Here is a 15,291-nt window from a genome sequence, read left to right as displayed (position 1 = left end):
TATTTTCTATGAGTTTCATTGTTTTGCGTTTACATTTTGGTCTATGATCCACTTTGAGTTGCTTTTGTGAAGGATGTAAGGTTTGTACCTAAGATTCATTATTTTTGCATGTGGATGTCCAGTTGTTCCAGCACCATTTGTTGAAAATACTACCTTTTCTCCATCAGATTGCCTCTGCTTCTTTGTCAAAGAACAGTTGGCTACATTATATGGGTCTGTTTGGGCTCTCTATTCTGTTTTGTTGATCTATTTGTTTATTTTTTCACCAATACCATGATGTATTGATTACCAGAGCTTTACAGTAAGTCTTGAAGTCAAGTACTATCAGTCCTTTGACTTTGTTCTCATTTAGTATTGCAGTGGCTAATCTGATCTTTTAACCTCTCTATATAAATTTTAGAATCAGTTTGTTGAGGCCAGTCATGGTGGTGCACGTCTGTAATCCCAGCTACTCAAGAGGCTGAGACAGGATAATCACTTGAACCCGGGAGGTGGAGGTTGCAGTGAGCAGAGATTGCGCCACTGCACTCCACTCTGGGCGACAGAGCAAGACTCCATCTCAAAAATAGAAAAAGAAAAAAAAAAAAAAGAATCAGTTTGTTGATATCCACAAAATAACTTGCTAGAATTTTGGTTGGGATTAGGACTTATTTTTAATTTCCATTGATACTATTTTAGCATTATTATGTCCATTTTAAACTCTCAGTTATGTACACATTCTAAAATTACAACTGCATCTGTCTGAGGAACAGATTGCTATTCTTGAGTGAATTTAGCTCTCACTACTCTCTTATTGAGGTCGATTTGTTCCCCTGCATCTCAAGAGGGTTCATCCTGAAGGACAAGTGCCAGTAGCCTTTGAAAACTTCACCAATCCTCTAACTTTTACATGCCTCTGAGAAGTTACAGTACTGCAAGGCATTTTGGTATGGCTCCCATGAGGACTTCCGAAGTGCGATTTTCTTTTACAAAGCCCAAGTAGTCACTCATTTTACTTCCAGCAAGAAACGGAAGTGGCATATATTGGTGTGACTGTACTTTAAAATTGCCAAAAACACACATAGACGCACTTGCACCCACTTCTCCAACCTTACCATGGGGATATGGGAGTTTGTTCTTTAATGCTTGGATTTAGACATAGAACGATAGCCATAATTATGAAAATAATGAAGACTATGGCAACAAAGACAATGGTGATAAGAAGTACAGTCCCAGGCCAAGCGCAGTGGCTCCCGCCTGTAATCCCAACACTTTGGGAGGCCGAGGCAGGTGGATCACCTGAGGTCAGGAGTTCAAGACCAGCCTGGCCAACATGGTGAAACCCTGTCTCGACTAAAATTACAAACATTTGCTGGGCATGGTGGCGGGCACCTGTAATCCCAGCTACTCGGGAGGCTGAGGCAGGAGAATCACTTGAACCCAGGAGGCAGAGGTTGCGGTGAGCCAAGATCGCACCATTGCACTCCAGCCTGGGTGACAGAGCGAGACTCCATCTCAAAAAAAAAAAAAAAAAAAAAAAGTACAGTCCCAAAAACAAGGAAAACGAGGATGGGACTCTTAGTAATGGCTTTATGCCTCATTTGCCTATACCAGTGTCTCCTTTATCAGAGATTTAATCATATTTTATGTGTTTCTGAAATTTTCTCTAGTCACTGCTGTATGTGTCTGTTGTTTCCTAAGTTCTTAAGGACAAGAATTATGTCTTTTACTTCTGGATCCTTCATTTCATTTGGTTATATATTCAGTAGATGTTTTATTAAATGTCTACTATGTCCAGATATTGTGTTAAGCCCTAGCACTGAATAAGGCATGCACTAAGTGCACAGAAAAATTTTTTTCTAATAAATGAGAAACCTCAAACTATAGCTACATAACATTATAAACAGCTTGAGAGGCAGCAATATGACTTATTATTTTCACAATAACAAATAGGGCATAAATAATATATTTATTATTTTGTTATGTTTAATAAATACATATTGAGTAATTAATAGCAAATAAAACATAATACTAATACAAGGTGATAGTAGTAGGGAAATTGTGCAAAGGTTAGAAGGAATTCATGAGAACTCTGCATTTTGCTCTCAGTTTTTCTATAAAGCTAAAGTTGCTCTATAACTTTTAAAAATTATAAAAAATGTAAAATTTAGGATCCTATTTATTATGGCATAACACCTGGCTCCACTGACAATCACCATCTAATAACTATTTCTGTATTGTTTTTGAATTATAGTTCAGCAAACTTTAAAAGCTAAATTTTATTAATCCAGGTTGGATACCAATTTTCTAAATCAAGTTTTGTACAGTCAAATTCATAATATACTCCCTAGAACCTAAAGCAATGAATGCTTATAAATGCTCATAACTTCGTGGGGTTTGTTCATCACAAAATGTATAACAGTGTCCAACAGAGAATAGGCATGCAATAACTATTTACTGAGGAGTAAATAAATCAATACAGCAAAAACAAAATTATGACAGAGTTTACCAGGATGCTATGACATTTTTAATAGATAAAAAAATACCTGTGATTTTTTTTTTAAATCGCCACTATTTAAGAGAAAAATAAAATCAGTGAAAACTATCTTAGACATGAGAGTTCACTGAGATTTGTATTGTTTCATGTCTTTGGATTCATAAGAGCATTCAAATTTTAAAAGGAAAAAATGCAAAAATGCTAGATTGTTTGCCCTCATTTTTAATCCATCTCCCATCTCAATTTATTTTGGCTACCTAAGCCATTAAGGCCCTAAGGATTATCTTGCATTACAGCAAACTTTGCGGGTTTAGCTACCTATGAAATATGTCCCAAAGGGCATCCACACCTATTATCCTCACAGGTACAGTGCTTTCCAGTTTCCTATACATTACCTTATCTAAACTCAAATGAAGAGGATAAAATTCATGAGGAAATTGAAGACCAGTGAAGTTAAAAAAACTCCTCTGAGATTGAAACCCTAGAAAATGATGGGGGTGGGACCATAGCCGCACTACCTGTTCTTTTCACTACATGACGCAACTGAAGTTCTATTTATCACTTGCCCTCTCCCTCTCACTCATACTACAGAGCACCAGCCAGCACTAACCTCGGAGCTATAGATCCAAAGGGCCCCTCACAGATTTTTTTGGGGTTCCTTTAGGCACAAAATACAAGTCACAGATGAGTTAATGAGTGGATCCATTACAGACAATATCCAGTTTCCAAGAGAAGCCCAGCTAAACTCAGGAGCTCTGTAGTAAGTCCGAACCCATGTTTAGAACTCCTCTACCTTTGCATTGCCCTTCCAGGCCTTAGCAACTCTTGGGCTGGCTCAAAACTGACCTTGTTCAGCATTTCAAAGCCAAAGTAAGATTCCAGCTAGTAATAAGTACATAATTTGCCAAATGCTGGGGTTTATAGCATTAGGAAACATCAAATATTTCTATGCAAAACAATTAGAAAAGAAGAGAATTATTTTTAGCCAAATCATATGTGAATAATGCAGGATTAATAATAACATATTTAAATGTATACAAATATAATTAAAAGAGAGAAAAAGTTTACAGACACCATCACTTTAGCCACTAGGTGATTGATGTTCCAATAAACATCCTTGACAGGTATCTGGACATCTCAGCTCCTTTACTAAACTATGTTATTAGCACAGTGTTAATAAATCTTTGACAAATAGAATTAAATCAAATGGAATAAAATTGAATTGCCAAAGACAACACAGTTAGAGATTTATCTGCAGAGGTACTTAACTCTGTTTCACATCAGAATCACCTGGGGAGCAGTTCACAGTACTGATTCCCAATCTCCAACCTCAGATATTCTGATTTGATTGGTCTGAAAATCTTTTAAAGTCTACCTGGGGTTTCTAATTTCCTGGTGAGCAGTCCTCACTATGGATGGTTGCTGCATTCAAGGAAGCTCTGGGATGCCTGGGGATGCTGGACACATTTCTGGACTGAGTAGTCATTGTTGGGACAGAGTTGATCAATTCATATGTTACACAGCTTCAAACGGGCAAGAGGTATAAAGAGTCCAGTGTGTCTGTGTTGCGGACAGGTCACCATTTATGTGAGCTGGCACAAGAATGTTAGCATGTCTGTGGAGGTCCGGTTTTAGACATGTGTTTGCTTTCTGGATGCCTGCGAGATGTGTGTTTGGATTGTGTGTTTGAGGTGAGGGTGATGTGAAGTGCCTGAAAGTAGATCTTTTAAAGGAGCTTAGGAAGGATATCTGAGCGATCCTGCGAATTGAAAATAGTGTGACACGAATGTATGGAGGGTGGCCACTCTAATTTTTTCATGTGTCTATTAAAAATGAAAATACATGGAAAGGTTTGAAGTAAATTCACTGTGTGTGATCGAGAATTCATATGACTTCAAGACTAGGGAGCGATTATACAGGAAGGGAAGAAAAGAGGGAGTTCACAGAGTGGCTAGGGGAGAATAAGCAGGTGATAAGGTTCTGTGCTTGGACATGGAGAGTGTTGAGGAATCTAAGTGAAAGGCATTCCGGAAACACCTTCCCCACTTCCCTTACATTTAAAGTTTCTAAAGCAAATGGATCTTACCCTGAAACGGAGGCTGGGGCCTCCCCACTACAGGCTGGCTCTCCACCCCCACCCCAGGAGCAGTGGCCTCCCTTCTGACTGCAGGCACAGAATAGCGAATGCCAGAGAAAAGATGAAGGGAGATGTGCCTGCCAGTGACAAGAAGGTCCTGGGTCAAGGATCTGCCCTCAGCTAGATACGAAGCTCCTCAAATGTGAGTCTCGTCTGAGGAGCAATCAGGGGACTGGTCCTGAGTAAACCCTTCCTTTTCAGAGACAGGGGGTGCTTCACCAAGCACAGTGTCCTTCAGCCTGCGCTGCTTTGGGTGAGGAATCACAGCAAACCAGGCCAGCAGAAGAGAAGTTAAGACAGAGCCCTCAGGAGTATTCCCCTGGGAGGGAGGAGGGCCTGCTTCCATTCAAAGGAGATGGGCACTAAGGCTGAGGCCACCCATTTCAGAGTTTCACACACATCCAAATCCATCTGCCCTCCCGCCAGCGTCAGCACTGACTGCCAGACCCAGCACCACAGGGTCTGCCTCACAAGACGTTCTGGTGTTTACTGATCCTAATCACAAGAGCTGATACCGGTAAGCCCTTGATAGCCTTCAGCATGCATGCACATCCAATACCTCTTACAGCAATAACACTGAAAGGTACTGCCGTTGTTCCCATATGATAAACACAGAAGTCAAGGTGCGGAAAGGCAAAGCAACTTTGCTAAGTAGTAACAGGTACAGCCAGAACTTATCCTGAATCTTCTGACTCTAAGTCCCAGACTCTTTGCATAACGAAGGTAAGTATATACCAAAGACCCAGAAATCAACTCACATCTGATATTCCGACAAATGTTCAGCCAAGTGCAGGAGTGGCCTCCGAGAGAGAATCCATACTGCTCCCGTAGCTTGACACCTTCACCTCCTGATCACCCGGAGAAATATGGAATTTGACCTCAAAAGTAACCAAATGCAAGGGAGATGAGGAGAGTATCATTGAATAGTGATTCCAAGCACAGATTTTAGAGTCGGATATACATGAGTTTCAAATGTATTAGCTACATTTCCTTGAGCAACTCATTTCACTTCTCTAAGCATTAATGTCCTTACATGTAAGATAGAAATAATGCCTTACATAGCTGTGAGAACTCAATCAAATTATGTACGAAAAGCTCTGAGCATGAATTATGTATTATTTTGAGTCTGGTGCATAGAAAATACTAAGAAGTTAGCTTCTTTTTATTTTACACACACACACACAAATATAACCATAGACATCATTAGCTGATGAGCCGCCATTGGCATCCTCTCTATTACTGATAATTAATGTCCTCGTGGTGACTTGCTCATCATACTGCCTCTATTGTCTCAGGCAGAATAAGCCTTAAAAAGTAAATGAAAGCAGAGGTATGGGGTGGAAAGAACACTGGACTAGCAGTGGAGAGAATCTCAATTTCATTTTCAGCTCCGCTACAGATGTACTGTGGGACTCCAACAGGTCGGTCCCCTTCCTATCATTTTTTACATCTGTGGAGTGAGGGGGTCAGATGAGAGGCCTAAGGCCCTTTTCAGGACTCTTAACTCTGGGTTGTAGGAAGCCAACAATCGGCAAAATGGTGCTGAACCCCCTACTGGCTTGAACAGTACGAACTCTTGCCTCAAATGGCTGGTCTGAGAGTTTCAGCCACTGGGAACAGTTCTCTTTCCCTTTGGATCGGACTCTTGGACCTAGGCCAGGACTCAGAGGTCCCAAATGAAAACAGCCCCAAGTCATTCCATAACAAAGGGAAAGACACCAAGAGCCAGCAAGGAGATGAGTCTGGGAAGCTGTATTTCATCGTCACAACTGAAAAATCCTCCATGCACCCAACCTCCCCCTAGCCACCCCAAATCTCAGGAGGAAGCCACCCCTCATCCAAAGTTACCCTTCTCACAAGTAAATCAGCAACTCCTCTGAAAAACAAAAAGTGCTTGGTCTACATTATCTCCAAAACTCAGGACCTTCTAACACCACTACTAAATGTCTAAAAACTTAGCTCTCTTGCTCTGCCTTCTTCATCCTGAAACTAACTCTGCAATCGGCCTGTCTTGCCTGCCAACAATTTCAGCTCTGCTAATGCTGTTTATTGTATCCTGCAGCTGTTATGGATTCATTTATTTTGCTTCAGCCTTCTTTGGTTATTAGTGATCTTTATTCTTCCCTCATAGCATAAATCCAGACCCCCAAAAACATGGGATCTGATTTCTCAAGTCTGTGGTGCCTCACTCCGTTCCCCTCCTTGTCTGACTGAAAAACGCCCTTCTGTTTCCTTTTTAAAACTTTTCCTGAAACACCAAAAGAAGTATATGCGGAGCTTTCATTTTCAAACAAGAAAAAATAATAAAGAAAAAAGACCCACATAACTTACTTTCATCCAGGGGTGCACAGTTTTGGAAAGAAGAAAACAGAGCTATAATCCACTGCGTTTCCCCAACCCAGAAAGAAGAATTTGTTGTGAAACGCTTCTTTTTCCACTTTGCTGGTGAAGGAGCCTGGTGGTAGGCATACATCCACAGGCTGATGCAAGATGCCTTTGAGAGAAACCTCACATTCTGAGGATTCCTGGGAAAGCGCCAGGGATCCCAGCATCCAATATATTGCACATTTGGTTTCAATTAGGAAGGGGGCTGGGGAGGGAAGAAGGAAAGTCACCAATCAGAGCTGTTTTCTGTTTAGAGACTATTTCTTTTGACCCAAGGGACTATGGGCAAAGCTATAATTTACAGCAAAACCCATTCATAGAAGAAAAAACACGTATAACCATAGGACAGACTTAAAGACACAGCTCCCTTCTGCCTTATTCCCAGCCATATCCATCTCCTCTTCCTTCCCCTCCATTTAAGACTTGATCCCCATCCTGTGATCCCCCCCACCACCTACCCCACACCTCATTTTTCTTACTTAAGCTGAAGCTATAAGCACAACTTAAAGTTTGGGGTTTCTTCGAGTTGAAGCTTCTGGGACAGTTGGGACACACACGCGGAGCTGACCTTTAGTATTTTGACCATGAAAGCCTAGAGCTGAGTTCTCCCCTGAAAGATTTGATTTAATCGCTTCCCACCACTGCTTCCCCCACCAAAAAAAAAAAACAAAAAAAAAACAAAAAAAAACTGGAAAGTGCCAGAATCCAGGATTCCTATTTTTTTCCACTCAATTCCCAGTTGGCTGCTGCCTCTGAGGGTCTGTTGCTGTCCTGGATTCATGCTGCTAAATGAAAACACAAGCATTTATAAGGACTTTCTAAATTATTTTGTGAACTTTTTTTTCCCCCCTTTATCTTCTGCCCGCTTCCACAGCCATGGTCAGAGATCATGTGAAAGGGGCGGGTAGGCAACAGGGGAGGAGCCTTCACTCCACTCTCCAAACGATAACTAATAACCCTCTCCATCCATCCAGGCTCCAGCCTTAACCCTTCAGAGCCTGGATCATTCCTGACCAAGCCCACGCTGGGCTGTTCTGGAGGTCCTGATTCTCTGTGAGTATGGAGAACTCAGGGCAAGCAGGGACCCAGGAGCAGGAGATCCAAAGAGGGAAGTAGATGGCAAAAGGCAGGTTAAGAAGAGCGAGCTTACCTTTGAGAGCCAGCCCTCTCGTAAAGAGACCTCCTTTCTCTGGGCTCTGGAGCTATCACCAGCTCTTCTCTGTTTGTAGTTAATCTGGGATTGCACGGTCTCAAGATGAGCAAGAAAAGAAGTGAGCAAACAGGAAAGGGAGGATGGAAAGAGATCATGGAGGAACATTCCCATAGTAAGTTAGGGGCAGGAGATATTTCACAAGGGGAATGGAAAGGCACACACACACACAAACAATGAGGGTGGCCATGAAACTGAGAGCCAGTGTTGAGTCAGTGTTAAGTTCCTAAAAGTCTCATAAGCTCAGCACCAGTCTGAGGGTCAGAAAGCAGCAGCTGTTAATATCTGTGCCTCACAGCTGTTACAGAAAAGGACACAGAGAACATGGGATTGGTTCAGAGGGCAGCCATGGAAATGATTAAAGGTAACAAGCAAGACCTTAGAGAAAAAAATAGAACTAGGGTGATTTTATGAAGAGAAAAGACACTGCAGATATCAACTTATTAAGAAGACTCTTCAAATAACTTACAGCATCTGAAGTCAGGTCTGAGGGTGACTCAGGCCAGGACATGCAGCTCAACTCAATAAATATGTGTTGGTCTCTTATCAGGCACTTTACTGGGTGCTTGCCAGAGACAACTAGAAATCCTCCTCAAATGTCTACGCCAATAGTAGTTCACCTCTTTGGCATTACTATAAAGAATGTACCAAAAATACAATCTGTGATTTCACAGATTTGGTGAACTATAGGTCAAATGTGGAAAACAGTAACAACTTCATAAAACCAGACAGAGCCTGATAAAGGACAGGGCCTGTAGATATAGGTATGTGTTTTCCTTTTTCATTTTAAGGTGGTTCTACTCCATAGGTGAGATTATTTTTTTCTGTGTAGGTATAATTAGAACTCAAGTTATAGTCTTAATTGAGCCAGGACTGAGCCAGGGATGTAGACTGCAAAACCCAGATACACCAGAGTTTGTCTGAGGCAGACTAGGCAGTCAAGAGTCTACTTGTATATAGACCAGGACACTTCTGGGGAAGAAGTCACTGAACATAGGACCAAGGCATAAAAGTCCCAAGGACAACTGAGCTATGTCAATAGTAAGGAGTAGCTCAAAGGAAAATATCATGTCTATCAATCACTCAAAACACCATCTCCATCACTCAGGCTACTCTCAGTCAAACCTGGGGTCTAATCTCGAACTCTAGGAAGAAGGTTCTACAAAGAAAAGAGCAAGGAGAAGCTGAAAGTGATATTTTACTAAAATATTTGAGGGATATTTAAAGCATGAGGAGGATTCATTAGACTGAAGCCTCAGTTTTTGGAGACAACTCTGGTTGAGTGACAACCAGTGTTCAGCCTTGACACCAGCCATTGCTGTGGGAAGCCAGAGCTTTAAAGTAAGAAAACGGCAAATGCTAACTTCAAAGCTGAAGGGACTAACCCATGGAATACACAAAGAAATTTCCCGGGAACTCCCAGAACTATTTGGTAGGGTTTTGAGTAAGACTGGAATTCCTAATATTGTGGGAACAGATGTGGAGAAATACCAATTTATTACTCTTCTGTGAACAGATTTTACCCCCTGGTTGGTCTGGCTTGGGAAATGTGAGTCATTGTATTCAGAATTATTTATGTTCCATAGGAAGTAATGTATTCTCATTATGAGGACTGTTTTACACTGAAAACAAATGACTGAAAAACAATATAGAATTCCATTACTGGGATTTTACTAAAAATAGGACAGATCTATCAGGAATGGTCAAGATGCAGTGTTCATTAGAAGTAAGATGTGCAAGATGACTTTTCAAGACCTTTTCTAGTCTACAAACCAAGGTTTAAGTAAATACAAAAGTTGAGCATTGAAATAACTATAATATTTCTGTCTCTAAATAGCTATGAGCTGGATGCTTTTGTGATGTCTCAGGACATAAAATGAAGGATGAAAGTAAAATGAATTAACCTAACTTAGTTTGAGAAACACACACATACCTTAAAAGGATACATGGATATTCGCAGAAACCAAACCCACATGGTACATTTAACTTCACAAGGAATTTAAGCCACAAATTAACCACCACCAGTAACTTAGTCAACAGGTTTTTCTTCTCTCCTGTCCTGTCTTCTCTTCTCCTTTCCTCCTCTCTTCTCTTCTTTCCTCTCCTCTTTTCTTCTCCTCTCCTCGTTCTCTTATTTCTTCTCTCTCTCATTCATTTCTTGTCTCTCTCTCTCTCCTCTGCTTACCGCTGCTCACTCTGCTTTAGCCCATTCTTTTTCAGCAAACCAGCCTTTTCTGCTTCTTTTCACATAATATTATAGGCGGTTATAATAGGCACCTGTAACAGTGCCTTAGCTCTCAAATTTCTCTCTCCTTACTTGAAGCGATCATGAGAGAATGACAGATATTGTCGGAGTCCAGTTCTCAAATACTGGGATGGAGAATTTTACTGGTCAAATATGTTTCTTATGTGCATCCTCTATCTCTAAACTGTAGAGGGCAATGGATCATATAATACTGAATATAGCTCCAAGGGCTCATATGCATACATGAGTCAATGCTCAGAAAAGGGATGTCATACATTAGAAGACACCCCAAAATTGTCTGTTACACCAATAGTTAGCCAAGCATGACAATCCCTGGATTTTAAAGAAATTATGCCTTACTAACATAAAACCAGAGAATATTGTGTACGTCGGAGTTATATTCTGCACACATTTAACTTAAGCACCAATTTTAGAACGTAATTCTTTTTCTTTTTCTTTTTTTTTGAGACAGAGTTTTGCTCTTGTCACCCAGGCTGGAGTGCAAGGGCATGTACTTGCCTCACAGCAATCTCTGCCTCTCAGGTTCAAGGGATTCTCCTACTTCAGCCTCCCGAGTAGCCGGGATTACAGGCGCACACCACCATGCCCAGCAAATTTTTATATTTTTAGTAGAGACGGGGTTTCACCATGTTGGCCAGGCTGGTCTCAAATCGCTGACTTCAAGTGATCCACCCGCCTCGGCTTCCCACAGTGCTAGGATTACAGGCATGAGCCACCGCGCCTGGCCTCCAATATTAGAACCTAACTCTTAAGACTCCCTGTTACTAGTTGATCTATCCATAATAGACAAATCCATTGACATATATTAAGGCAAAAAGGATTAATAGTCTTTAAAAATCAGTATGGAGGAACTCTTGTAGACAATAGAAACACCTTGGTTTTCTAAAAAGCAAAATATCTGAATGTTCAGACAGCTGCATATAGACTTGCTTTTAGTTTCTTCCTGAATTTACCACATGATTCTCGAATCTTAGTGTCCTTAAGAATTATCCTATGAAGTCATCCACAGAAGTATGTATACTATCTTATGAGTGATTTAAAGATCTTTCAAAGATAATTTTAACTCTATGAGATTGTTCACTTTATCATCTGGGTCCTAACCCTGCACACTACTAGGTGGTGTTCTCCTGTCAGAGACTTTCATGGAAAACGATCCAATTACAAACCCCTAGGGGGCAGAGTCACCTTGAACAAGTCATTCACTTTTCTAACTGTAAAATGGGGGACAATATGAACTGACAATTCACAGGGTTGTGAAGATCAAATAAGATCCAGAAAGAATAATTTATTGAGTACAAATGGTAGGAGGGGAGATTTAGGATATATAAAGCAGAACTTTTGACATATAAAACTTCTGACACCGTATACCAGACACTGTGATAAGAACTCTATATTTATTATTTCATTTAACACTCACAAGAATTTTATAGGATGCGTACTACTATTTTCCCAATGGCCATATGAGAAAACCAATGCACAGAGAAGTTTACTTGCCCAAGATCATACCTGCCAGACTAGAATACGTGTGTGTATGTGTGACAACAAAATGTGTGTCTATGTGACAATGCTGTGTGTTTGCGTAGTGAATAGGAAAAATTTCAGAGCAGTTGGGAAATAGTTAATTCTTAGGTTTTCAGGGCTTGAAGTCTTGTTATCCATATGGAAAATCATCTATGTCTTTTTCTTTCCCATCCTTTGCTCTCCTGAAGCCCATCAATGACTATGTTCCTACCCCCTTAGCATGTCCACCAGAGAAAGAGATGAGAAATCAAAAAAGGAAAATTCATATCAGTCCATCTAGTGACTCTCCCATGGATGAACTGAAAAGTTAAGTAAAGAGAAAGTTAAGGTTAATGGCCAAAATAAGATTCTTATTTGTCTGCTTCTAACAATGCCACATACAATATTTCACAGTTCAAGGAGTGCTTTCACAGACATGACTTCATCTGATCCTCAGACAGTCCCAATATGTACTCAGTGCAGATATTAATATCCTCACTTCACAGAAAGGAAAATGAAGCTCAGGGACTTGGTAACTTAGTTGAGGTTTTTTGCTGTTAAGTAACAGAATCTGAGTTTGAATCCAGTTCTTGTGATTCTCAGTGCTCCTCCTGCCCATTTGGCATCAATAACAAACCTCGGAGCCGCTAGACTATTAATTTACACTCAATTCTGGAGCATGAGGTTATCTGGTCTCCCTGCCTGCTTTGCTGTTCTTTCATTTTCTTTTTCATTGTAGAGAAAGAATAGCAATTCCTTGCCTCGACAGAAATTCTAAGATGAGAGGTGAAGAAACAGACAGAAATCTCAGAATTGTAATTCAGTTTTAGCTTCCTTGAAGAGAGTGGGGCTACAAAAAGTTTTTTAAATGACTTATTTTATATAATGGTCAAGGATATAAACCCTTCTCCAGGCTATAGTCTGGCACCCTAAACCATCCCTGTCAGATAAGATAGCAACCTTCTTTTAAGCATCTCCAGAAAACAGGATCTCTTAACAGTTCTCAGTGTTTATCAACGCTCAGTGTCAACATTTCTGCTTTATGTATCCTGAATCTCCCCGCTGCCATTTGTACCCTATCCTTGTCTGTATTGTGTGGAAACAACCCTCAGCTGGTTGAACCATCGCCCAGTTCCTCATGCACCCCTGTGTCCGAGCAGAGTGAACTTGGAGCAGTAGTGTTATTTTTCCATGCTCAGGCCCAGTTTTCAGGAATCATCTTATACATAATAATAACCCTCCTTATGAAACTTAAAGACTCTCAGCTGCCTCGCTTCCAGGCTGGAGTTTTTCCAGCATCTATGAGAGAATCAACATAGTCCCCACTGACTGTACTGATCCAAGAAGTTTGGAAGATAAAGGACGTTTAGTTATTGAGCTTTATTTTTAGTGATTCATTCTACTTTTCCCATCGATCTCTGGAGGACACTGGAAGTCTGGGAGGTTAATATCTGTGAGTACTTATTGGGAAAGAGCATCTAAGTAATTATTAAAAATTATTTTACCCACTAAAACATCTGTCTTTAGGGACTCTGTTTGCATAATGTCCTATCGTCTCACTCTTAATGCATAACTCTATCCCAGTGTTCTGAGTTACACCATAAACACTACCTCTCTGTTTCTAACACACAACATATTTCAAAGCAGAAAGGAATTTATAGCACCAATGTTATTTTTCCATGTACAATTCCAGTTTGGAATGTCCAACAGCACTCAAATTGCCTTTCAGGATAAAGACCAGATTCTGATTCTGTGTGATCCTTGTTTGTTTCTGGGAAGGCTCAGATGTTTATCTTATGGACGGAGACTGTGTTCTTCAAGGCCCTTCATGTCCCACAAAAGAACCCAGGTGCATAAAATGTTTTCATATTAAACATTTAAGAGATTTGAGGTGAACAAAATAAATAGAAAAAAATAAATAGGCAAAGCACCCCAAAACCAATCAGGGGTCAGGGGAGTGGTTTGAGGGGGATGGAATCTAGAGAAGATCACCCTATGAGATGTCAGTAATCTCTGAGAACACAGATCAAGCCCTGCAATCTCTCATTCTTTGCTTAGCCCATGGGGAGACCCAGTTTCTTCAACAGAATGAAGATTAGAGATAGAATAATTATTTTTTTTTCATGAGAAATCTGGAATACACTTGAGAGACCTGGCAGAGGTGAATGGAGAGATGAGTCCTGAGTCTGCATCTCTCCCACTTCCTGCAACTGAGACCCCTGGATCCTCATCTGCAGACTCAGTCTCATCCCTCCCCACCTCCTTAGAATCAATCTGAGCCTGAGGTAGGGGAATCTGTTCAGTAGCAGTTAGTCCATCTGGGATTAAAGACCTACATCTCATCTGGGCCCCAATTCCAAGTTGCATTGGCATTACTGAGGTCCAGGAGAGTAGGCATTTGTAGGTCTTCTCAGTCTACAGTGACCTTGGTACTGCTCCCTCTCCTATAGATCTGGCCAGCAGGAAAAAAAGAATGAAGTCAATGTGCAGAAAAATGCAAAGGCTAGTGAGACTCCTGGCAGTTTTCTAGTTCTCAGTCGCAAGCTCTTCCCAAGGTCAAGATGCTCCTCCTGCTCTTGGATTCCATAGGACACTAGTGTCCATAAACTGTGTTCCCATTTGCTGCTTAAACTGCATCAAACAGGTTTCTGTGACTTGAAGTCATACCCTTTTCAGGTCTCTCTGTACAGGTGCCTTTTCTAGTAAATTAGCTAACACTGCTACCAGAATAGAAGATGGGTATTGTTATTCCAATTATGACAGACAAGGAAACCAATCAGAGACTCATGTTGGCATTCCCAGTAACTCTTTGATGTAGGAGTAGAGCTCAGACCATGGAACCCACAGGGAGGTATTATTCAGAAATCCAGGCAAATAAGTACTTGGTCAACGGGTAGGCGAAGAGTCAAGATCCAGTCAGGAAAGTAGACACCATATTAGGTCTTTCAACAGCATGGATTTAATAAGGAATTGATTGATCACACAGGTGTTGGAGAGCTGACTGAGCAGAAATTGAATAACTGCAGAAAGCAGTTACCATCCCAAGGCTGAGGGAGGAAAAGGTGAGGGTTGGGGCTATCAGAACTTAGGAACTAGAAGAAGTGGGCACCATGAAACTAGGGCTCTGACCTTTGAGGTGGTTCATAACGTTGAACAGTGCTGGTACCATTAAGGAGGCAAGTTGAGGCTGGTTCTGGGAATGTGGAAAGGAGCTGGAAGCCATAATAAACTGCCACAGTGATATGAAATGCCACTGCTGGGGCAAAGTGGCAATGACATTGATATCAAGAAATAGAAGGCCGGGTGTGGTGCCTCAT

The 15,291-nt window shown here is 41.0% G+C and overlaps 1 protein-coding gene across 6 annotated transcripts in view; it reads right to left on the bottom strand.

Moving 5' to 3' along the window:
- Positions 1-10,942, bottom strand: part of DDR2 (discoidin domain receptor tyrosine kinase 2) — a 164,600-nt gene extending 153,658 nt beyond the window's left edge. For 2 of the 6 annotated variants that reach the window (XM_017948847.3, XM_017948865.3), the window contains exons 1-3: positions 7,478-7,539; positions 6,945-7,203; positions 5,372-5,491 (exon numbers count right to left, since the gene is read on the bottom strand). The gene's annotated coding sequence lies outside the window, so the exon portion shown is untranslated. The other 4 variants (XM_017948871.3, XM_017948861.3, XM_017948856.3 and 1 more) reach the window with 4 other exon arrangements.
- Positions 10,943-15,291: the final 4,349 nt, after the last annotated feature.

Source organism: Papio anubis, chromosome 1 (assembly GCF_008728515.1).
Source record: "Papio anubis isolate 15944 chromosome 1, Panubis1.0, whole genome shotgun sequence".
In the NCBI taxonomy this organism is placed as follows: Eukaryota; Metazoa; Chordata; class Mammalia; order Primates; family Cercopithecidae; genus Papio; species Papio anubis.
Note: the sequence above shows the minus strand (reverse complement) of the source record. Positions and strands in the feature narration are given on the sequence as shown.